This window comes from Coregonus lavaretus, assembly GCF_964263955.1.
Source record: "Coregonus lavaretus genome assembly, chromosome: 19".
Taxonomy (NCBI): domain Eukaryota; kingdom Metazoa; phylum Chordata; class Actinopteri; order Salmoniformes; family Salmonidae; genus Coregonus; species Coregonus lavaretus.
In genome coordinates, this window is record NC_140006.1 from 45,547,182 (window position 1) to 45,571,089 (window position 23,908).

Here is a 23,908-nt window from a genome sequence, read left to right on the forward strand (position 1 = left end):
CTCCAAGGGGCATAAAAACACTATGATCCGCAGAGTCTCCAAGGGGCATAAAAACACTATGATCTGCAGAGTCATGTTATATGTGTAAACCCAATAAGGATGTGATCAGCACAACATAGAAAATCAGGAAATGAATGATTAGACACAACAATAATTCATTCTGCAATGAAAATACAAAATACAACTTAGTCAAGGTCAGTCATCTGTCATTACTAAGGTGCATTTTTTTTTTCACACTTGTTTACAAGGAAGGAATCTTACTCCTCAATGTCCGAGGGCAGAAAATCATCAATTCCTGATAATGCACATATTCATTTTAACATTAAGTAGCATCTCTATTTAAGTGCACACTAGTTCTATAATACGAATTTTGAGACATACATGACTCAGAGGCCATCCTCATTTAGGACATTATTTTATTCCTCTATTATGTATTTAAACCAATAACCAATAAAGAGAGAGCAGTGAACACACTTGTTCTAGTGATTGTCTGAGCATAGTTAGTATACACAATTATTTTACAAAATAGAACTGGACATTGAATTCAAAATAACAATCCCCCACTTCACTAACCAAGGACATGATGGTAGGATTGTCTAGCATTTAAACTGCAGAAGAATGACATGTAAACAATGAATAAGAGTACATTTGAGGCTCTAGTTGAAAAGCCAGCATTTAAAAAAAAAACTATCTAATAGGTTAAAAAAGGCAATACAGAACGTTTGCCTCTGGGGGTGCTCTTGAGCCAAATGGGGTCCCCTAAATGGACAGAAATATTGCTAATCAATCACCTCATTGGACAGAAAGGTGCACACCTCTCCACACCATGAGTAGAAGCATATTCTTAATTATGTGGTTTCATGAGTTAAGAAATTGACTAATGTTCTATCATATGTGTATATGAACTGTACAGCCTCTTTAAGTAATGTGGAATGACTGGAGTTACTGGATCAATTACTATATTGCCCACCAGCACTGCAAACAGAAGGGGAGGCCTCTTCAGTGGAATGTCACACGTGAACCTTTGACACAAAAAAGATAACCATTACTCATAATTAAATTGCATTCCAATTAAACTTCTTGGCCTAAGGAGATACTGACAAGATACTGAGAAAGAGCTGAGTTTTTCATGCTATTATAGTTTTTTCCTTTCAAATGAAAATACACTAGTGTTTTATTATATACTTACAGAAGTCATCTGCTTAAAAATGATCCCTTTAGAAGTTGGGCAACAGTTTGTAGTGAGGGAATAGGGAGAAAAGAAAATAACTTAAAAACAGTCTTATGAGTGCTATAAAAAAACAACCATAATAGATTGTCATGTGCATATTACATTATGTCTGCCTATGTGCGGGATACAGGCTTCAGTTTGTTCGCCCATTCTCCTGTCTCCTCAGAAAAAGGCGGGGTTTGTGTGCTCGATGACGCAGCGCTTGCAGTGGCGCTTCACAAAGTGCAGTGCCTCCAGTGGCGCGTCGCAGTCCTGCACGTTGAGCAGCTGCAGGTCGAAGCAGTTGGCCGCCACCACCTGCAGCCCGCGGCCCGTGATGCTCTCGCATGACTTGAGGCTCAGCCGCTTCAGGTTGAAGCAGTTGAGCGCCAGCAGTTCCAGCCCTGCGTCCGACACCAGCGGGCACTTCCCGATGTCGAGCGACTTGAGCTTGGGGCAACTCTTGGCCAGGTACTCCAGGCCGTGGTCCGTGAGGCCCTCGCAGCCCCGCGCATTCAGGTATCGCAGCCGTGAGCAGTACTTAGCGACATACCGCACCCCGACGTCAGTGATCCTTCCGCAATGCGCCACGCTCAAGTAGCGCAACCGGCCTTCAAGCTTGGCGATCTCGCGCAGGCCGAAGTCGCTGACGTAGCGGCAGTCGCTGACGCTGAGCTCACGCACGGCCGGGCAGTAGATGACCAGGTAGCGAAGGCCCTCGTCGGTGAGGCGCATGCAGCGCCGCAGGTAGAGATGGGTGAGCTGGGTGCAGTGGGCGGCGATGGTGTGCAGGCCCTCGTCCTCCAGGGCCAAGCAGTCAGTCATGTCCAGGTAGCGGATGGAGATCTGCTGGCCGTGCATAGGCGATAGTTTGAGGGAGACCTCCCGCGTCAGACTGATGCAGGTTACCTTGGAGCATCCTATAGATATATATAGAGAGAGAGAGAGAGAGAGAGAGAGAGAGAGAGAGAGAGAGAGAGAGAGAGAGAGAGAGAGGGAGAGAGAGAGACAGAGAGAGAGAGAGAGAGAGAGAGAGAGAGAGAGAGAGAGAGAGAGAGAGAGAGAGAGAGAGAGAGAGAGAGAGAGAGAGAGAGAGAGAGAGAGAGAGAGAGAGAGAGAGAGAGAGAGAGAGAGAGAGAGAGAGAGAGAGAGAGAGAGAGAGAGAGAGAGAGAGAGAGTAGTATTTAGGTGTATTCAGGATTTAGAGAGCATATCAAAACGACCAAGTAAAAAAAAAAAAAAGTGAAATACAGTCGACCGCAGAACCCATTTATTACAAAACAGCCCCAACATTCAGAGCATAAGCCACTTTCCTTAGGCCCACTAATTGAATTTTATAGAATGCAGATGTCAGGTATTCCGCGTCCTGTCCAAAGTCAAGTAAGAGACCATTATACTCCCGTTTGTTTTAATTCCCAGAGCGATATTAAAAAGCAGTGCTCTATCTTGGGGAGAATTGAAACAGAAACATGACGACTACTAGGGGACTCGCCCAGGTTTTCTGGTTCCACCCCTTTGCTTACATTTTCACGAGAACATGACGGATGTTTTTAGTTGAGACTCGCATTTCTTCTTTCTCCAGACCATCCCTTCTTCAAAAACATTATGTTGAGTTGAGCACCTTTTAAAAGGCTTCTCTTTCCTTCCTTCTATAACCTCACTTTTGCTGTGCAGACTGAAACGTGGGATGCCCAGTTGACAGGAACATGAAGCAGGGTACGACAGCTCTGAGATAGCAAGAAGAGCGATGTTTGAACATTCGGAAAGTGCAGAGCTGCCAAATAGGTTAGCTGATGGTCTTGCCTTTCGGAAGTGTACGAAGGCTATGAAGTGGATGGAATGGATTTGCATCAAGGGGAGACATCTGAGATCTGTTACTCCATCTTTCTTTCTTTTTTTTTTTTTGGGGGGGGGGGTAATGGTAGGAAGAAACAGAGCAGGGTTGTGTTCCACTCTGTTTCTGAACATTTTCTTCCATTTGAGGCCTAATGAACACAACCCAGATTCCTTCAACAGAGGGAACTCCAGCTGACCTTTGACACACACCGGGATGGCAACAATGTGCTCCGGCAGGAAGAAGGGCACAGGAAGTGGGAAATAAAACACCAGGAAAGAGACTGAAATAAGACAGGAGGATTTTTGGGGGGATCAAGTCGCATTCCATTCCCATATTCCATGGGCCTCCTCTCTGAAAACACTGGAGACAGAATGCAGTGAGCGTGTAGAGAGAGAGAGATACCGTGGCAAACAACACTGGGCTCTGGACAGTATTTTACCACAGATAACATAAGAAGGTTGTTGGGTTGTCTCAGCAGGAGACCTGGGTCAAATACGTACTGGTATTCATGTAAAATTTCTGGTGCACTTATCTTGAGATTTGCACTTTTAGGAGTATTCCATTGGTTTGTTCCATTGTGCCAGGAAAGCTAGTAATTGAAAGTATTAAATAATGACATTTGACATACAGTATGTATTTCCCCTAGGTCTGCTAAACTGGGTTGACTTGGACAAGGTATTGACTCAAAGAGGCCCTTTTCAAAGTGCTAGTCAAATTACGGTTGTGTTATAGGCATACATGTATTTTGACTAATCTTTCATAGATTATTCATTTGACTCGTGTCAGATTTTCAGCATGGGAAATAATACTAATATGTGAAGTAATGATGGACTGTCGTTTCTCTTTGCTTATTTGAGCTGTTCTTGCCATAATATGGACTTGGTCTTTTACCAAATAGGGCTATCTTCTGTATACCCCCCCTACCTTGTCACAACACAACTGATTGGCCCAAACACATTAAGACACACCTGTTAATTGAAATGCATTCCAGGTGACTACCTCATGAAGCTGGTTGAGAGAATGCCAAGAGCGTGCAAAGCTGTCATCAAGGCAAAGCGTGGCTACTTTGAAGAATCTCAAATGTAAAATATATATACAGTATATATATTATTATTATTATTATTATTATTATTTTTTTTTATTATTTTTTTTGGGGGGGGGGTAGATCGTAACTTCCATCAATGCAATTGTCTGCATCACTTCCAATCACCCATATGTTTTTTTCTCTCGCAAATATATATATATATATAGTTGAAGTCAGAAGTTTACATACACCTTAGCCAAATACATTTAAACTCAGTTTTTCACAATTCCTGACATTTAATCCTTGTAAAAATTCCCTGTCTTAGGTCAGTTAGGATCACAACTTTATTTTAAGAATGTGAAATGTCCGAATAATAGTAGAAATAATGATTTATTTCAGCTTTTATTTCTTTCATCATATTGCCAGTGGGTCAGAAAAATACATAAACTCAATTAGTATTTGGTAGCATTGCCTTTAAATTGTTTAACTTGGGTCAAACGTTTCGGTTAGCCTTCCACAAGCTTCCCACAATAAGTTGGGTGAATTTTGGCCCATTCCTCCTGACAGAGCTGGTGTAACTGAGTCAGGTTTGTAGGCCTCCTTGCTCGCACACGCTTTTTCAGGTCTGCCCACACATTTTCTATAGGATTGAGGTCAGGGCTTTGTGATGGCCACTCCAATACCTTGACTTTGTTGTCCTTAAGCCATTTTGCCCCAACTTTGGAAGTATGCTTGGGGTCATTGTCCATTTGGAAGACCTATTTGTGACCAAGCTTTAACTTCCTGACTGATGTCTTGAGATGTTGCTTCAATATATCCACATAATTTCCTTCCTCATGATGCCATCTATTTTGTGAAGTGCACCAGTCCCTCCTACAGCAAAGCACCCCCACAGCATTATGCTGCCACCCCCGTGCTTCACGGTTGGGATGGTGTTCTTCGGCTTGCAAGCATTCCCCTTTTTCCTTCAAACATAACGATGGTCATTATGGCCAAACAGTTCTATTTTTGTTTCATCAGACCAGAGTTCATTTCTCCAAAAAGTACAATCTTTGTCCCCATGTGCAGTTGCAAACCGTAGTCTGGCTTTTTTATGGCGGTTTTGGAGCAGTGGCTTCTTCCTTGCTGAGCGGCCTTTCAGGTTATGTCAATATAGGACTTGTTTTACTGTGGATATAGATAATTTTGTACCTGTTTCTTCCAGCATCTTCACAAGGTCCTTTGCTGTTGTTCTGGGATTGATTTGCACTTTTCGCACCAAAGTACATTCAACTCTAGGAGACAGAATGCGTCTCCTTCCTGAGCGGTATGACGGCTGCGTGGTCCCATGGTGTTTATACTTGCGTACTATTGTTTGTACAGATGAACGTGGTACCGTCAGGCGTTTGGAAATTGCTCCCAAGGATGAACCAAACTTTTTCTGAGGTCTTGGCTGATTTCTTTTGATTTTCCCATGATGTCAAGCAAAGAGACACTGAGTTTGAAGGTAGGCCTTGAAATACATCCACAGGTACACCTCCAATTGACTCAAATGATGTTCTGGAATTTTCCAAACTGTTTAAAGGCACAGTAAACTTAGTGTATGTAAACTTCTGACCCACTGGAATTGTGATACAGTGACTTATAAGTGAAATAATCTGTCTGTAAACAATTGTTGGAAAAATTACTTGACAAAAAAAACTATAGTTTGTTTACAAGAAATTTGTGGAGTGGTTGAAAAACTAGTTTTAATGACTCCAACCTAAGTGTATGTAAACTTCCGACTTCAACTGTACATATACATACATATACATACATACATACATATACACATACATAAATATAAATACATATACATACATATATACATATCCTTTAAAAATATATATTTCCCTTTATTACCTTCCAACCCCACCACCCCTTCCCTAATTGGAGTAAACTAGTGAACAACAACGCTTAGGCCTCTACTTCCAGCTTATACATACTATATACATTTTATGGACACAATAATTATATTTAGTTTGTTTTTACTCCTGAACTTCCTCTACCCTCAACCTCTCCGATCATTTTCATGATGTCCATCCGAGTTTGCTTCTATATGCCATATCCTTCTAACTGTGCTCTTTCACAAAAGCTCTCAACCTATAACCTACAGTGAGGGAAAAAAGTATTTGATCCCCTGCTGATTTTGTACGTTTGCCCAGTGACAAAGAAATGATCAGTCTATAATTTTAATGGGAGGTTTATTTGAACAGTGAGAGACAGAATAGCAACAAAAAAATCCTGAAAAACGCATGTCAAAAATGTTATAAATTGATTTGCATTTTAATAAGGGATACTAGGGTTACTATACGATGTTAACCCATTTTATAAGAGATTCTCCAAAATTGAAATGCTCCAGGCATTTATATATAAACTCCAGTCGTACTTTATCAAATGTCATTTCAAAGTCTGCTATGAATAGTAGGCCTGGTTTCCCAGATTTTTCATAGTGTTCTATTGTTTCCAGCACTTGCCTTATATTATCTCCAATGTATCGTCCATGTAAAAAACCTGTCTGATTAGAATGAATAATGTCCGACAATACCTTTTTAATTATATGCGCTACACATTTTGCTAGAATTTTTGCATCACAACACTGAAGTGTAAGTGGCCTCCAATTTTTTAATGGACTGGATATTTATATTTTCCACTTGTATCCTGTTTCAGTAATAATGAAATCCGACCTTCTTCTTGATTGTCTGATAATCTACCATTTACATAGGAGTGGTTAAAACATGCTAATAACGGTCCTCTGAGTATATCAAAAAAGGTTTGGTATACCTCGACTGTTATGCCATCCAACCCTGGAGTTTTCCCGGATTTAAAGTCTTTAATTGCATCCAGAAGTTCATCCTCTGTAATTTCACCTTAACATGAGTCTTTCTGTGTGGCTGTTAATTTCATATTATCAATAGAAAACAAAATCCCTACAATTAGCTTCAGTTAGAGGAGATGGAGGCGACTGAAACGAAAACATATGCTTAAAGTACTTTGCTTCCTCCTTCAAAATATCATTTGGTGAATCATGGGTGACTCCGTCATTTGTAACCAGTTTCAGTCAATTCTTTAAGGTAGCATTTCTATGTTGAAGATTAAAAAATAATTTGGTGCATTTTTCCCCATATTCCACCCAGTTTGCTTTATTTTTATAATATATTACACTTGATCTTTCTTGAATAAGTTTCTCCATTTATTTTTGTTTTCCCTCTAATTTATTCTGAGCCTCTATGTTACAGTTTTTATTGCTATCTATCTGTTCTGTTAGACCTTCTATTTCCTTTGTTAGTGTGGACTCTTTTAACCTAAATTGCTTTTGTTTTCGAGATGAGTACAGTATTCTATCGATTTGTTTAACACTTTTTTTGGTTACTACATGATTCCATATGTGTTATGTCATAGTTTTGATGTCTCCACTATTATTCTACAATGTAGAAAATAGTAAAAATAAAGAAAAACCCTTGAATGAATAGGTGTGTCCATACTTTATGAATTGACCACTTTACCCAAAGTTGCTCTGGTTTGTCTTCTTTAGAAGAACAATTCACAAGTTATTTTAATGTATCCCTTCCGTACTGGGAAATTAGTGCAAAGAGGTGGCCTTTCTGCAACCAATGATTTCTGAATGGGAGACTACCTCTCCAAGAGGAGGGTTGGCAGCTTAGACACATTAGTCACCATAATGATTTCTGAATGGGAGACTACCTCTCCAAGCTTAGACACATTAGTCACCATAATGATTTCTGTATGGGAGACTACCTCTCCAAGAGGAGGGTTGGCAGCTTAGTCACATTAGTCACCATAATGATTTCTGAATGGGAGACTACCTCTCCAAGAGGAGGGTTGGCAGCTTAGACACATTAGTCACCATAATGATTTCTGAATGGGAGACTACCTCTCCAAGAGGAGGGTTGGCAGCTTAGACACATTAGTCACCATAATGATTTCTGTATGGGAGACTACCTCTCCAAGCTTAGACACATTAGTCACCATAATGATTTCTGAATGGGAGACTACCTCTCCAAGAGGAGGGTTGGCAGCTTAGACACATTAGTCACCATAATGATTTCTGAATGGGAGACTACCTCTCCAAGAGGAGGGTTGGCAGCTTAGTCACCATAATGATTTCTGAATGGGAGACTACCTCTCCAAGAGGAGGGTTGGCAGCTTAGACACATTAGTCACCATAATGATTTCTGAATGGGAGACTACCTCTCCAAGAGGAGGGTTGGCAGCTTAGTCACCATAATGATTTCTGTATGGGAGACTACCTCTCCAAGAGGAGGGTTGGCAGCTTAGACACATTAGTCACCATAATGATTTCTGTATGGGAGACTACCTCTCCAAGCTTAGACACATTAGTCACCATAATGATTTCTGTATGGGAGACTACCTCTCCAAGAGGAGGGTTGGCAGCTTAGACACATTAGTCACCATAATGATTTCTGAATGGGAGACTACCTCTCCAAGCTTAGACACATTAGTCACCATAATGATTTCTGAATGGGAGACTACCTCTCCAAGAGGAGGGTTGGCAGCTTAGACACATTAACCACCATAATATCACAGAGCAGCAGGTTTATGTATTTAGGGCAGGAGGACTGGTAAGTGTACTTTTCTTTCTTGTACTCACATCCACACTTGTTTGTTTTTTTTGACACTGATTCTGCTGACAGCGGGTATTGGCCTACTTGTGATAACTGTGATATGTGGTGTTTTTTTTTCCCTACTAAACTTAGTTGAATATACTGGCAGTAAGTCTGCTAAATGATTAAAACGTTCACTGCAATGTAGACGTTTACCTGAGACGTCCAGGTGCTCCAGGTTGGGGCAGTGCGACACCACCTCGAACACAGCGTCGTTGGACACGTTATAGCAGCCTGCCACCTCCAGGCAGCGCAGCTCGGGGCAGCACTGGGCCACCGTGTGCAGCCCGCGGTCCGTCAACCTCCGGCACCCGCTCGCCACCAGCGTCTCCAGCATCAGGCACACATTGGGCGTGTCCTGGCAGAGGCGCCGCGTCAGCACCCGCAGCGCCCGGTCGACGTGGAGCACGTCCCCCGTCAGCCGGATGCTCCGCCACAGCCGGGGGTCCCACGCCAGGTTGTACCAGCGGCGGCAGACGCGGGCGCAGCGGCACAGCTGGTTGGTGGGCAGGCGGGCGAAGATGTCCAGGAAGATGTGGTCCGGCAAGAGGTCCATGGGCACCGACGCCCCCTGGTGGTGGTCCCGGGTGGCGCGGCGTCGTGAGTGGGTGGCGCAGAAGAGAGGGGGGAGGGGCGACGGCATGCACCATGGCAACCGTCTCAGAGGAGGAGGTGGAGGAGGAGCTGTTTGAAGGGGGCCGATGGGGGGAGGAGAGGGGAGAGAGGGTGGAGTGGGACGGGGAGGAAGGATGAGGGCAGGGCTTGGGGTGCTCAATGTCCGCATGCTCAGGTCCGAATCTGGGTGGGTGGGAGAGAGGGAGAGAGAGAGACAGAGAGAGACAGAGAGAGAGAGAGAGAGAGAGAGAGAGAGAGAGAGAGAGAGAGAGAGAGAGAGAGAGAGAGAGAGAGAGAGAGAGAGAGAGAGAGAGAGAGAGAGAGAGAGAGAGAGAGAGAGAGAGAGAGAGAGAGAGAGAGAGAGAGAGAGAGAGAGAGAGAGAGAGAGAGAGAGAGAGAGAGAGAGAGAGAGAGAGAGAGAGAGAGAGAGAGAGAGAGAGAGAGTGTGAGAGAGTTAATTGTTGCCTCTGTGTGTGTAAACAACATACTGTCAGGTGACCAATAGGAATGACTCTCTTTGTTCTCTGTGGCATAAAAGGCTTCAGAGTGCTCACACTGAGTTGACCTTATAGACAGCAGGGCTGCCTTTAGTAAGAAAAAACATACTGCAACCTACAATTAAACTGAATAATCATCCATAATGCGTAACCACTGACTACTTGAACTACATCGAGGATGGCTACTGTATCCATTGTACCCAGATGACCACTGGCTTACATCCCAGTTCAATGTAAACTTTCAGATGTGCAAAGCAGCACATATTATCTTAAGGGCAGCTGACAGAACCGCAAACCATGAATCAAAAATAATTCATTTCTACAAAGCATTAATCAAAATGAATTATTTTCTACAAACCATGAATCAAAATGAATTATTTTCTACAAACCATGAATCAAAATGAATTATTTTCTACAAACCATGAATCAAAATGAATTATTTTCTACAAACCATGAATCAAAATTAATTATTTTCTACAAACCATGAATCAAAATGAATTATTTTCTACAAACCATGAATTAAAATGAATTATTTTCTACAAACCATGAATCCAAAAGAATTATTTTCTACATTTCAAATCAATGTTTGGGTATTTTGCACTACAGCAAATTAGGTACAAACTCTGTCTTATGGTTAAAACAGACAAGTCCCGTCTATTATGACCGTGGGCCTGAACTCTGCAGCGGTCCTACAATAGTCATGTCTATGCATCTCTGTTACAAGACGTCCTTGAAAGTACTTTTTCCCCAATGATCACTTACATAACTCTAATGACTTCAATGATAATGATAAGTTATGTCTAATTTGATTAGGTATAAATTGTTTAAATGGTCGTGGCAAAGTAGTCTGTCTGTCTGTCTGTCTCTCTGTCTGTCTCTCTGTCTGTCTGTCTGTCTGTCTGTCTGTCTGTCTGTCTGTCTGTCTGTCTGTCTGTCTGTCTGTCTGTCTGTCTGTCTGTCTGTCTGTCTCTCTGTCTGTCTGTCTGTCTGTCTGTCTGTCTCAAAGAGGTACTATAGTTAAAGCCTGTCTGTCTTCTCTATCTGTCACTCAGTATGTCTTTCTAATACATTAACTCAACCAAGTTGTGTTTAAAAAGCACCTAGTGTTTTCACTCGCATGGACGTTTTCTACATGTCACATGTTTGGTGGATGTGTTTCTGTAGGTACATGAAATCTGACCACTTGCTATTTTTTTTTTATTGGAGTAGGCGATCATCTCTTGCCATTCTCACCATGCCAGGACCAACACACCAGGGTGTTCACCAGCCACAAAACAAGTTCAATGCCCATTCATGTGAATATACTATTATAGCCACAGCAATAAGAACCCAAATCTTCCCTCTTTTTCATTTGTCATGGAGATTAGTATTCCAGACCCTTCTGAGGTTTATCCCTACACTCTGATGAAGAACACAGGCGCAACGTCTGACAAAATGCCCTCGAAATGTCAAGTTATCCAGACTGAAACGAACAAAAATGGCCTCGGCAGCAACACCTTTCTTTTTTCATTAGGCCAACAACTAACTTTTTCAATCTTTGAATACAGATTGATTCTACCAAATCCAACACCAGATTCGTTGCATAGATTGAATAATAAAACTCAATGAACTGGCATGTCCATGTCCTTGTCCTTGAACCGGGCCAAGCATTTCCACACCGAAACAAGAAGTGCCGACAACAGCGTGCTGTGATACAGTCTTTGAGTTAGTTCAGTAAATGACCCAAAAACAACAATGTAACCAAATTGCATCGTTTCAGTCCCTTCATTTTGATCATGAATACAGGACATAGGGGGTGATGGACCAGGAGGAAAGTCCATCAAACATTGTGGAGAAAAAACTTGACCAAACACATAAGCTAATGTGCCTTGCAAAAGTATTCATCCCCCATGGCGTTTTCCCTAGTTTGTTGTATTGCAACCTGTAATTTAAATTGATTTTAATTTGGATTTCATGTAATGGACATACACAAAATAGTCCAAATTGGTGAAGTGAAATGAAAAAAATAACTTGTTTCAAAAAATTTGAAAAATAAATAACAGAAAAGTGGTGTGTGCATATGTATTCACCCCCTATGAAGCCCCTAAATAAGATCTGGTGCAAACAATTACCTTTAGAAGTCACATAATTAGTTAAATAAAGTCCACCTGTGTGCAATCTAAGTGTCACATGATCTGTCACATGATCTCAGTATATATACACCTGTTCTGAAAAGCCCCAGAGTCTGCAACACCACTAAGCAAGGGGCACCACCAAGTAAGCGGCACCATGAAGACCGAGGAGCTCTCCAAACAGGTCAGGGAAAAAGTTGTGGAGAAGTACAGATCAGGGTTGGGTTATAAAAAAAATATCTGAAAAACCTTGAACATCCCACGGACCACCATTAAATCCATTATTAAAAAATTTAAAGAATATGGCACCACAACAAACCGGCCAAGAGAGGGCCGCCCACCAAAACTCACGGACCAGGCAAGGAGAGCATTAATCAGAGAGGCAACAAAGAGACCAAAGATAACCCTGAAGGAGATGCAAAGCTCCACAGCGGAGATTGGAGTATCTGTCCATAGGACCACTTTAAGCCGTAAACTCCACAGAGCTGGGATTTACGGAAGAGTGGCCAGAAAAAAGCCATTGCTTAAAATAAAAAAATAAGCAAACACGTTTGGTGTTCACCAAAAGGCATGTGGGAGACTTCCCAAACATATGGAAGAAGGTACTCTGGCCAGATGAGACTAAAATTTAGCTTTTTGGCCATCAAGGAAAACGCTATGTCTGGCGCAAACCCAACACCTCTTATCACCCCGAGAACATAATCTCCACAGTGAAGCGTGGTGGCAGCATCATGCTGTGGGGATGTTTTTCATAGGCAGGGACTGGGAAACTGGTCGGAATGATGGATGGCGTTAAATACAGGAAATTCTTGAGGGAAACCTGTTTCAGTCTTCCAGAGATTTGAGACTGGGACGGAGGTTCACCTTCCAGCAGGACAAAGCATACTGCTAAAGCAACACTCAAGTGGTTTAAGGGGAAACATTTAAATGTCTTGGAATGGCCTACTGAAAGCCCAGACCTCAATCCAATTGAGAATCTGTGGTATGACTTCAAGATTGCTGTACACCAGCGGAACCCATCCAACTGGCAGGAGCTGGAGCAGTTTTGCCTTGAAGAATGGGCAAAAATCCCAGTGGCTAGATGTGCCAAGCTTATAGAGACATACCCCAAGAGACTTGCAGCTGTAATTACATGTTCTACTTTGACACAAATATTGTGGAACAAACTCGCCTTTTTAGCAAAAAAGATTCAGTCTATTGTTATGGTCCCAGCCTCGGATTGGGTGTGCACTTGCCATCCCATGTACGAGCCCCCACAAATTCATGAAGTACCGACTGTTAGACTGTGCCTCAATTTACCACATGTTTTGCTTCCCTGCACGGACATCACAGTATAAGGAGTTTTGAAGTAAATGTTTCTACTATTGAGTTTGTTATGGTCTCATTTGACGCAAGCGTAGCTTATAGGGGCAGCTAAAGACAAGAACAGGACTGGACCTTTTCAAACACAACTGGTTTAAATGCTCAAAAATGAGATTTTGTCTGAGAAAAGGCATTTCCTTTGAGATAATAAAAAACCGATAACCAGTTTAACTGATCTCAAAAGACGTCAGTTGAGAATGCAAAGAATGCAATTTTTGCCAACCAGAAAAGAAGGTGTGGGAGTCCTGCAAACACTCAAGTTAATCTAAGGCTAGTCGACCCTGTCCCCGTATAGCTAGCTAGTAGCTACACTGTATGATGAAGTTGGCCCTTTCACCGTTCATCATTTTAAACCTCAATAGTCAAGTTCTGGATTTGGTTAGAGGGTAAGGTAGCATATATCCTAGATCTGTGCTTGTGAAAAGCATTAACCAGGTGTCAGCCAAGTTGTTGCTTACAGAGAAAAACATATGACACTTGTCTCCAAAACAGGACTTCTGAGCTCACTGAAAAGTAAGGCAGATAGATCTGTCGACCAACCGTTCTTGCGATCTTGATGATTGACAAAAATAAAGGACAATATCATGCCTGTCACGTGATATATCTACAATATGGCAATTAGAGCACTCAATGAAAATGGAGGAAAGGAATATGGCCTCTTTCATCTCATGAGAGTTTTAACAGTAATTGCTCCAAAATACGAGAAGCACTGAGATTACAAGCTTATCTCACATACTGGACCCATTGTTGCAGTCTGTAAAGAATCTTTCCCCCTTTGAAAGTCGAAAATTAGATGTTTTGAGCGTGGGCCAAGCTACACATTCTCGGTGGGCTCCTTGAGTCCCGTCGTGAAGGTGAGTAAGAGGTCAAGCCCGTTGTTTACTTTCAAGAAGTTTCCATGAGGTGTGTGGTCAGCAGAAGTTTCACTCAAAGCATTTGGATGGGTGTAATCATGGGCTATAAAAAAGGGAGTTTCTCCTCTTATATCTTCCAGCAGTCCTTTCCTTTAGGGTCAAGGTTAATTAATCCTTTCATCCATGAAATGAGGTGAAGAAGTGCGCATTTAGGGAGAATGGACAGAGAATTGGCACGCAGGACATGTCATTCTTACAGACCTAGGACGTAACGCTAACTTCAGACATACTATATAGGAAGTAAAACACTATATTGTTCCCTCTGTTTGGTGCTTTACAAGTTCTGAAAAGGTAGGCCTATACATAATGTGACAATCCCTGTTTGTTTTGCATTTCCCCCCTCTCTCACTCACTTCATCTCTCTTTCTTTCTGTTTCTATATCTCTCTCCTCTCTCTCTCTCTCTGGTGTCTTGAACAAAATTCAAGGCTACCCTTCTGACATATCTCCAGGTCTGACAGTTGTGTATATTTCACACGTCAATCGTGATCACTTTTCTCGGCGACTCAAAAAAGAAATTCAGAGGCCACTCTTTGCATGATAGCCTATTGAGTTTCACCAGGAATTCCTCATATGTTTTGCATGAAGAGAAACAGACAGTGATGTCACAGGTCATTATTCACTTGTAGCGACACAGAGGCTTCAGCCATTGGTTTCTATGGTAACCTGATTCACCACAGCACCCTGGCTAACAGGCTAGTAGGAGACAGGAGACTCACCACAGCACCCTGGCTAACAGGCTAGTAGGAGACAGGAGACTCACCACAGCACCCTGGCTAACAGGCTAGTAGGAGACAGGAGACTCACCACAGCACCCTGGCTAACAGGCTAGTAGGAGACAGGAGACTCACCACAGCTCCCTGGCTAACATGCTAGTAGGAGACAGGAGACTCACCACAGCACCCTGGCTAACAGGCTAGTAGGAGACAGGAGACTCACCACAGCTCCCTGGCTAACAGGCTAGTAGGAGACAGGAGACTCACCACAGCACCCTGGCTAACAGGCTAGTAGGAGACAGGAGACTCACCACAGCACCCTGGCTAACAGGCTAGTAGGAGACAGGAGACTCACCACAGCTCCCTGGCTAACATGCTAGTAGGAGACAGGAGACTCACCACAGCACCCTGGCTAACAGGCTAGTAGGAGACAGGAGACTCACCACAGCACCCTGGCTAACAGGCTAGTAGGAGACAGGAGACTCACCACAGCACCCTGGCTAACAGGCTAGTAGGAGACAGGAGACTCACCACAGCTCCCTGGCTAACAGGCTAGTAGGAGACAGGAGACTCACCACAGCTCCCTGGCTAACAGGCTAGTAGGAGACAGGAGACTCACCACAGCACCCTGGCTAACAGGCTAGTAGGAGACAGGAGACTCACCACAGCACCCTGGCTAACAGGCTAGTAGGAGACAGGAGACTCACCACAGCTCCCTGGCTAACAGGGTGAAGAGGGGGATGAAAGAAGGAAAAAAGATGCCTGTATCCTAGAAACATACTGTTCTCATGAGAAACAAATTCACTGTTTGGTGGTGTCACAACGGAAAAACAAGTGCTTGGAGGGAAATTACTCCGTCTCATCTGATTTCTATTCTTTCATCCTGTTCTCAACACGCAATTGCCCCGCCTTCAGCTTTTCCTCATTTTTAAAAAAGTAAACTAAGCATCGTTTATTTTATATATATATATATATATATATATATATATATATAAATATAATCTTATTTTGGTTTTAAGACAATACACAAATATCCATGTACAAAGACAACAAACAACTTAACATTCTTCAGACATAGACCCACTAGACCAGGGGTGTCCAACTCATTCCACGGAGGGCCTAGTGTCTGCAGGTTTTGGTTTTTTCCTTTCAATTAAGATACCCATCCTGTTCATACCCATCCTGTTCATACCCATCCTGTTCATACCCATCCTGTTCATACTCATCCTGTTCATACCCACCCTGTTCATACCCATCCTATTACTATTCATACCCACCCTGTTCATACCCATCCTGTTCATACCCATCCTGTTCATACCCATCCTGTTCATACCCATCCTGTTCATACCCACCCTGTTCATACCCATCCTGTTCATACCCATCCTATTCATACCCATCCTGTTCATACCCATCCTATTACTATTCATACCCACCCTGTTCATACCCATCCTATTACTATTCATACCCACCCTGTTCATACCCACCCTGTTCATACCCACCCTGTTCATACCCATCCTGTTCATACCCACCCTGTTCATACCCACCCTGTTCATACCCACCCTGTTCATACCCACCCTGTTCATACCCACCCTGTTCATACCCACCCTGTTCATACCCATCCTGTTCATACCCACCCTGTTCATACCCATCCTGTTCATACCCATCCTATTCATACCCACCCTGTTCATACCCATCCTGTTCATACCCACCCTGTTCATACCCATCCTGTTCATACCCACCCTGTTCATACCCATCCTGTTCATACCCATCCTATTACTATTCATACCCACCCTGTTCATACCCACCCTGTTCATACCCATCCTATTCATACCCACCCTGTTCATACCCATCCTATTACTATTCATACCCACCCTGTTCATACCCATCCTGTTCATACCCATCCTGTTCATACCCATCCTGTTCATACCCATCCTATTCATACCCACCCTGTTCATACCCATCCTGTTCATACCCACCCTGTTCATACCCACCCTGTTCATACCCACCCTATTCATACCCATCCTGTTCATACCCATCCTGTTCATACCCATCCTATTCATACCCATCCTGTTCATACCCATCCTGTTCATACCCACCCTGTTCATACCCACCCTGTTCATACCCACCCTGTTCATACCCATCCTGTTCATACCCATCCTGTTCATACCCATCCTATTACTATTCATACCCATCCTGTTCATACCCATCCTGTTCATACCCATCCTATTCATACCCATCCTGTTCATATTCATCCTGTTCATACCCATCCTGTTCATACCCACCCTGTTCATACCCACCCTGTTCATACCCATCCTGTTCATACCCATCCTGTTCATACCCATCCTGTTCATACCCACCCTGTTCATACCCACCCTGTTCATACCCACCCTGTTCATACCCATCCTATTCATACCCATCCTGTTCATACCCATCCTGTTCATACCCATCCTGTTCATACCCACCCTGTTCATACCCACCCTGTTCATACCCACCCTGTTCATACCCATCCTGTTCATACCCACCCTGTTCATACCCACCCTGTTCATACCCATCCTGTTCATACCCACCCTGTTCATACCCATCCTGTTCATACCCATCCTGTTCATACCCATCCTGTTCATACCCATCCTGTTCATACCCACCCTGTTCATACCCACCCTGTTCATACCCACCCTGTTCATACCCACCCTGTTCATACCCACCCTGTTCATACCCATCCTGTTCCATCTCACAATAACATCCCTTCCCATTTGTCATATTTTGGACATCTCCAGCTTGTAACACTTTATGCCACATGGCTTCAAATTGCACTCATTTTGTTTCTCTCTCTCTAGCCCACATTTTTTCAATATTTAAATAATAAAGCATTTCATTCACCCACTGTCTTCCAGTTTTTAAGTATTTATTTTTATTTTTATGATTGACGAGAAAAGTATGGTCCAACCCATTGGGTATCTCATCGCACCTTCATATGCCATGTATTGAAATATGCAGATAGATGTATTAAAAGTAAAACATCTGACAGCCAGCTTTCTGACTTCAACCCATAACTTTTGGACTTTATAGCGTTCCCAGAAGGCATGAATCATTGAGTCATTGTTAGTTTTACACTTAAGACATGACTCTGCCGTTGTGCTGTAGAATTTGTTATTTTGTCTCTTGTATAATACATTTTGTACATTAGTTTATACTGGATTAAGCGTTCGATCCATTAGGGAGAGTGAACCAGGGCAAGAGGGAATGCACTCAAGGCAGCAAGTTGATGAATTGGAACTCAGCCTGTGTCTATGACTACAGTGTTTTCCGATCAGTCCCTATGGCTTCTTCTCTGATGGCCTTTCCTTACACACACACACACACACACACACACACACACACACACACAGAGAGAGAGAGAGAGAGCCCTGCAAGAAGAACCCCAAGAGCTCCGGCAGCCGGCGAGAGCCGGCCTGCCTCGCATGAGAAGCACAAAAGGCATTTTAATTAGAGCAAGGTGCCCCGCTGGCGGCCACACAGCAAATGGCAGCAGCCCGGCAGGCTCGCTGAAGCAAGACACAGGGCCTGCCATTTAGCCGCTAGTAGCAAGACACAGGGCCTGCCAGCTAGCCGCTAGTAGCAAGACACAGGGCCTGCCATTTAGCTGCTAGTAGCAAGACACAGGGCCTGCCATTTAGCCGCTAGTAGCAAGACACAGGGCCTGCCAGCTAGCCGCTAGTAGCAAGACACAGGGCCTGCCAGCTAGCCGCTAGTAGCAAGACACAGGGCCTGCCAGCTAGCCACAGGGCCTGTCAGCTAGCCGCTAGTAGCAAGACACAGGGCCTGTCAGCTAGCCGCTAGTAGCAACACACAGGGCCTGTCAGCTAGCCGCTAGTAGCAAGACACAGGGCCTGTCAGCTAGCCGCTAGTAGCAAGACACAGGGCCTGTCAGCTAGCCGCTAGTAGCAAGACACAGGGCCTGTCAGCTAGCCGCTAGTAGCAAGACACAGGGCCTGTCAGCTAGCTGCTAGTAGCAAGACACAGGGCCTGCCAGCTAGCTGCTAGTAGCAAGACACAGGGCCTGTCAGCTAGTCGCTAGTAGCAAGACACAGGGCCTGTCAGCTAGCTGCTAGTAGCAAGACACAGGGCCTGTCAGCTAGCCGCTAGTAGCAAGACACAGGGCCTGTTAGCTAGCCGCTAGTAGCAAGACACAGGGCCTGTCAGCTAGTCGCTAGTAGCAAGACACAGGGCCTGTCAGCTAGCCGCTAGTAGCAAGACACAGGGCCTGCCAGCTAGCTGCTAGTAGCAAGACACAGGGCCTGTCAGCTAGCTGCTAGTAGCAAGACACAGGGCCTGTCAGCTAGCCGCTAGTAGCAAGACACAGGGCCTGCCAGCTAGCCGCTAGTAGCAAGACACAGGGCCTGCCAGCTAGCTGCTAGTAGCAAGACACAGGGCCTGTCAGCTAGCCGCTAGTAGCAAGACACAGGGCCTGTCAGCTAGCCGCTAGTAGCAAGACACAGGGCCTGCCAGCTAGCTGCTAGTAGCAAGACACAGGGCCTGTCAGCTAGCTGCTAGTAGCAAGACACAGGGCCTGTCAGCTAGCCGCTAGTAGCAAGACACAGGGCCTGCCAGCTAGCTGCTAGTAGCAAGACACAGGGCCTGTCAGCTAGCTGCTAGTTTGTCTGGGAGAGGGGGGTGGGAGAAAGGGAAGAGGGAAGCGGGATGGATGGATGGATGAGAAGAGAAAGAGGAAGGGGGATGGATGGATGGATGAGAAGAGAAGAGAAGAGGGAAGGAGATGGATGGATGGATGGATGGATTAATGAGAAGAGGGAAGGGGGATGGATGGATGAGCGCAACAGGACAAAGCGAAAAGCCATCCGAGGAGTCTGGGTCTGTGGGCAAGAGTAGTCGGAGGAACTACGTCACTGCCTATCTCACTACTTTATCCGCTTGAATAAAATACAAAATAGTAGCTAGCAATACGAGTGCATTTTGACATCAACTACCTTAACTAAAACCACTGCAAAAGGTTGCGCCTGCAAACGTTGATTTTGAATCATAACGTTCTGGCATGTCTGCCTCGTGATTTGTTGGTAGAGACCTCGGAATATTCACTTTTGTCAATTGACGGTCATTAAATGCAATGTTTGAAAGCAATTTTCTTTTTTCATACCCTTTTAAAAAACATGCCCTTGTCTGACTGAGTGAGTACGGTGGGTCTGGAGCAGCCAAAACTTCAGGTGGGTCACATAGTGAAAATACTATTTTAGCCTCACACCTTTTAGTTGTTTTCATACGATTGTTATCTTTCTTTTGTTGCTCCTCTCATATACCTGCAGGTTGACAAGGCGCTTGGAGTGGGCTACTGAATGAAAACCCATATGAATCTGCCTCGATCAACAAGGCAGCTGCTCCCAAATCCTCTCTTTCACTCCCTCTCCTATTTCTTACACTCTTAGCCCTGCTGGAGGATACATCCTACTCCCCCCCCCCCGTCCCCCCCCGTCCCCCCGTCCCCCCGTCCCCCCCCCGTCCCCGTCCCCCCGTCCCCCCCCCCCCCCCCCGTCCTTGAGGAAATTGATATTTGTGTGCTGACCTGTATGTGATGGTTCCACCTACAGCTGCAAAATACAGAAAACGTCCCAGATTTTTCAGAAATCCCAGGTTGGAGGATTCCCAGAATCAGAAGGGAATAGATGGGGAGGTCCCATCTAATCCTCTACCCTGGACTTCTGAAGAACCCAGGAGCACCCTAACGTTTTCATCAATCTCAGTTGTCTATTGAAAGAAACCATTGGCCTGAGGTGAGTTAGGTAAACTTCATGAAGTGGAATGGCAAAGGCCCATTAGACCATGGGAAAGTGTGAGACTAGGTATCCACATGATGAGGTACATTTTTAAGTGAACTATCCCTTTAAAGGGATTGGATATTTTGTATGTATTTTATTTTATTATTTTACCCCTTTTTCTCCCCCATTTCGTGGTATCCAATTGGTAGTTACAGTCTTGTCCCATTGCTGCAACTCCCGTACAGACTCAGGTGAGGGGAAGGTCGAGAGCCGTGCGTCCTCCGAAACACGACCCAAACCGAGCCGTACTGCTTCTTGACCCGGAAACACCGTACACCTTTCACTTAACCCGGAAACCTGGCGACAGTGTACTGCGCCCAGCCCGCAGTACACAGTCCCTAGTGCGCGATGGGACAAGAACCCTCCCCTAATCTGGACGACGCTGGGCCAATTGTGCGCCGCCCCATGGGTCTCCCGGTCGCGGCCGGCTGCGACGGAGCCTGGACTCGAACCAGGATCTCTAGTGGCACAGCTAGCACTGCGATGCAGTGCCTTAGACCACGGCGCCACTCGGGAGACCCTAAGGGGTCGGTTCTTATTAACTCATCCTGTTCTGACTAACCCCTAACCCTTTCTTCCTACAGGGGCATGGGGTTCTTCATGAAATCCCAAAAACATCATAAAATAAAAATATTCAAACATCTGGTCTGAAAAACACAGAAAAGAGAAACACTTCAAATCTCTTTCTCTTTTCTCTCCACACCCTTTGAATGTTGGAGCCTTGCTAGCGGTAAACCAGAGAGGATCTGGAGAAGTGTTCGGAGACGCTGTGCGTTAGGGGAGAGCCTCCACTCCAACACAAACAGACCCGACAGGCTGAACAAAGCTAGAACCAGCCTGTACACTCACTGGCTTCGACATTAGTGGAAATTAGATGTCTGAAAGAAGAGAAGAAGATACATATGTTTGTTGTTTTTCCCTCTCTGAAAGCGTGCAGTTCTAATAAACCCATTTTAATTAACTGGAATGGAAAAATACTGAAGAAATTGTCCAGAACAGTATAAAAATAACTGTAGTCCATTTCAAAATGGTTCCAAGAACAAAAAGAGTGTACTGCTGAGTGACTAATGTGTCCTCTTTCACAGAAGTATTGCCAGCTGTCTCCTAATTCAAAACAAATATTGGTACTACTAAGCTATAGGGATTTTTTTTTAAAGAAAGTCATACCAAGGATCATTTTTCTATTTGATTTAGAATTTTAAGACCCTTTATAATATGATTTAAAAAATGGCATTTGGCCTTACTGCTATTAGCCCATACAAACACATTGAATAACTGATTAACTACATGGAACAACAAATAGTCCCCCCCCAAAAAAAAAATCTAAAGGAAGTTTGTTCTGAAGTGTCTGTCCTATATCTGAGATATAAGAAAGATCAGGAAATATTTGATTTTTTTTTTGACATGTACTGTATTTAACCCTTTATTTTTGTCACTAAACAGTCTCAATATATACTTCCATACATTCTTTCGACTGGTACCGGGGGAACCTTCAGACGAGTCTTGTGAGGCCTTTGGGCGTCCTAGACCAAAACATGTACATGTTCGCGAGAGTCTCACCTTTACACAGAGGGGTCATATTAGTGTGTAGCCCCAAACTCTTCAGACGCTACAGACAGAAGTTGGCAGATTGTCTGTACAGACGAGTCCCATGACGCTTGTGGGGGGTCGTAGAGCAAAACGGAGACCACCATGGTGTTCGTGAGAGTCTCATCCTTCCACGGGGAGAAGACCAATTTTCAGAATGTCTCACGATCTGACCAACACCGCTCTATTATCTCTGTCCCCTTTCACCGCAGATGCGGAAGTGTTACATCGGTGGACGCGACGGATTGAGACCAGACATCTCTAGCTTAAACCGACAGATTTGTATGGGGATTTATTTATGATGTTAATTAGATTCTGACAGGGGGGTGCGGACATCAACCGTAGGTTTTTTTGTTTGTTTGTTTTTTAGGATGAATGCACTAACTGTATGCCTCTCTGGATAAGATAGTCTGCTAAATGACTACAATGTAAATGTACCACCTTGGCACAACTGTAGATCTGAGAGGAGCGGACATGTGGATAGCCATAAGCAATACGGTTAGTATTCCATCTATGGTAGAGGGAACCCTAACCCTATCAGAGGGAGAGTTGGAGCCACTACCATGTTATTTACATTATCCAGTCCAGAGATGGAAGGGTGGAGTGGATGTTACATTATCCAGTCTAGAGATGGAGGGTGGAGTGGATGTTACATTATCCAGTCCAGAGATGGAAGGGTGGAGTGGATGTTACATTATCCAGTCCAGAGATGTAGGGTGGAGTGGATGTTACATTATCCAGTCCAGAGATGGAAGGGTGGAGTGGATGTTACATTATCCAGTCCAGAGATGTAGGGTGGAGTGGATGTTACATTATCCAGTCCAGAGATGGAAGGGTGGAGTGGATGTTACATTATCCAGTCCAGAGATGTAGGGTGGAGTGGATGTTACATTATCCAGTCCAGAGATGGAAGGGTGGAGTGGATGTTACATTATCCAGTCCAGAGATGGAAGGGTGGAGTGGATGTTACATTATCCAGTCCAGAGATGGAAGGGTGGAGTGGATGTTACATTATCCAGTCTAGAGATGGAGGGTGGAGTGGATGTTACATTATCCAGTCCAGAGATGGAAGGGTGGAGTGGATGTTACATTATCCAGTCCAGAGATGGAAGGGTGGAGTGGATGTTACATTATCCAGTCCAGAGATGGAAGGGTGGAGTGGATGTTACATTATCCAGTCCAGAGATGTAGGGTGGAGTGGATGCTCACAGCGGGTGGCTGAGCAGGGTGGAGTGGATGCTCACAGCGGGTGGCTGAGCAGGGTGGAGCCAAAAGCCCATTGTTCTACAACACAAACTTAAAGTAGACTAAAATCTCTACAATGGAAGAAAAGGTCTAATCTGCAGCCCAGTGAACACAACACACATCTCAATGGAAACATGTTTAGCCCCAGACCAAGGCTCCAGCAGTGACTAGGGTCTGTTTTTACACTGTAACACATTGGAGGGCGCAGGAATCCCCTTTGAGTTGACAATACAGTTTAAAGGCCAATTCCGAGTCCCCTTCCGCAGAGCCACAATAATCCCGCGGACCACTGTGACATA

The 23,908-nt window shown here is 44.3% G+C and overlaps 1 pseudogene across 1 annotated transcript; it reads right to left on the reverse strand.

The window, feature by feature from the left end:
* Positions 1-398: 398 nt before the first annotated feature.
* On the reverse strand, positions 399-17,666 carry LOC311146331 (annotated as a pseudogene). The gene is made up of 3 exons (XR_014615622.1): positions 17,012-17,666; positions 8,892-9,533; positions 399-2,130 (listed from the first exon to the last, which is right to left on the reverse strand). The product of XR_014615622.1 is annotated as an uncharacterized misc_RNA (transcript).
* Positions 17,667-23,908: the final 6,242 nt, after the last annotated feature.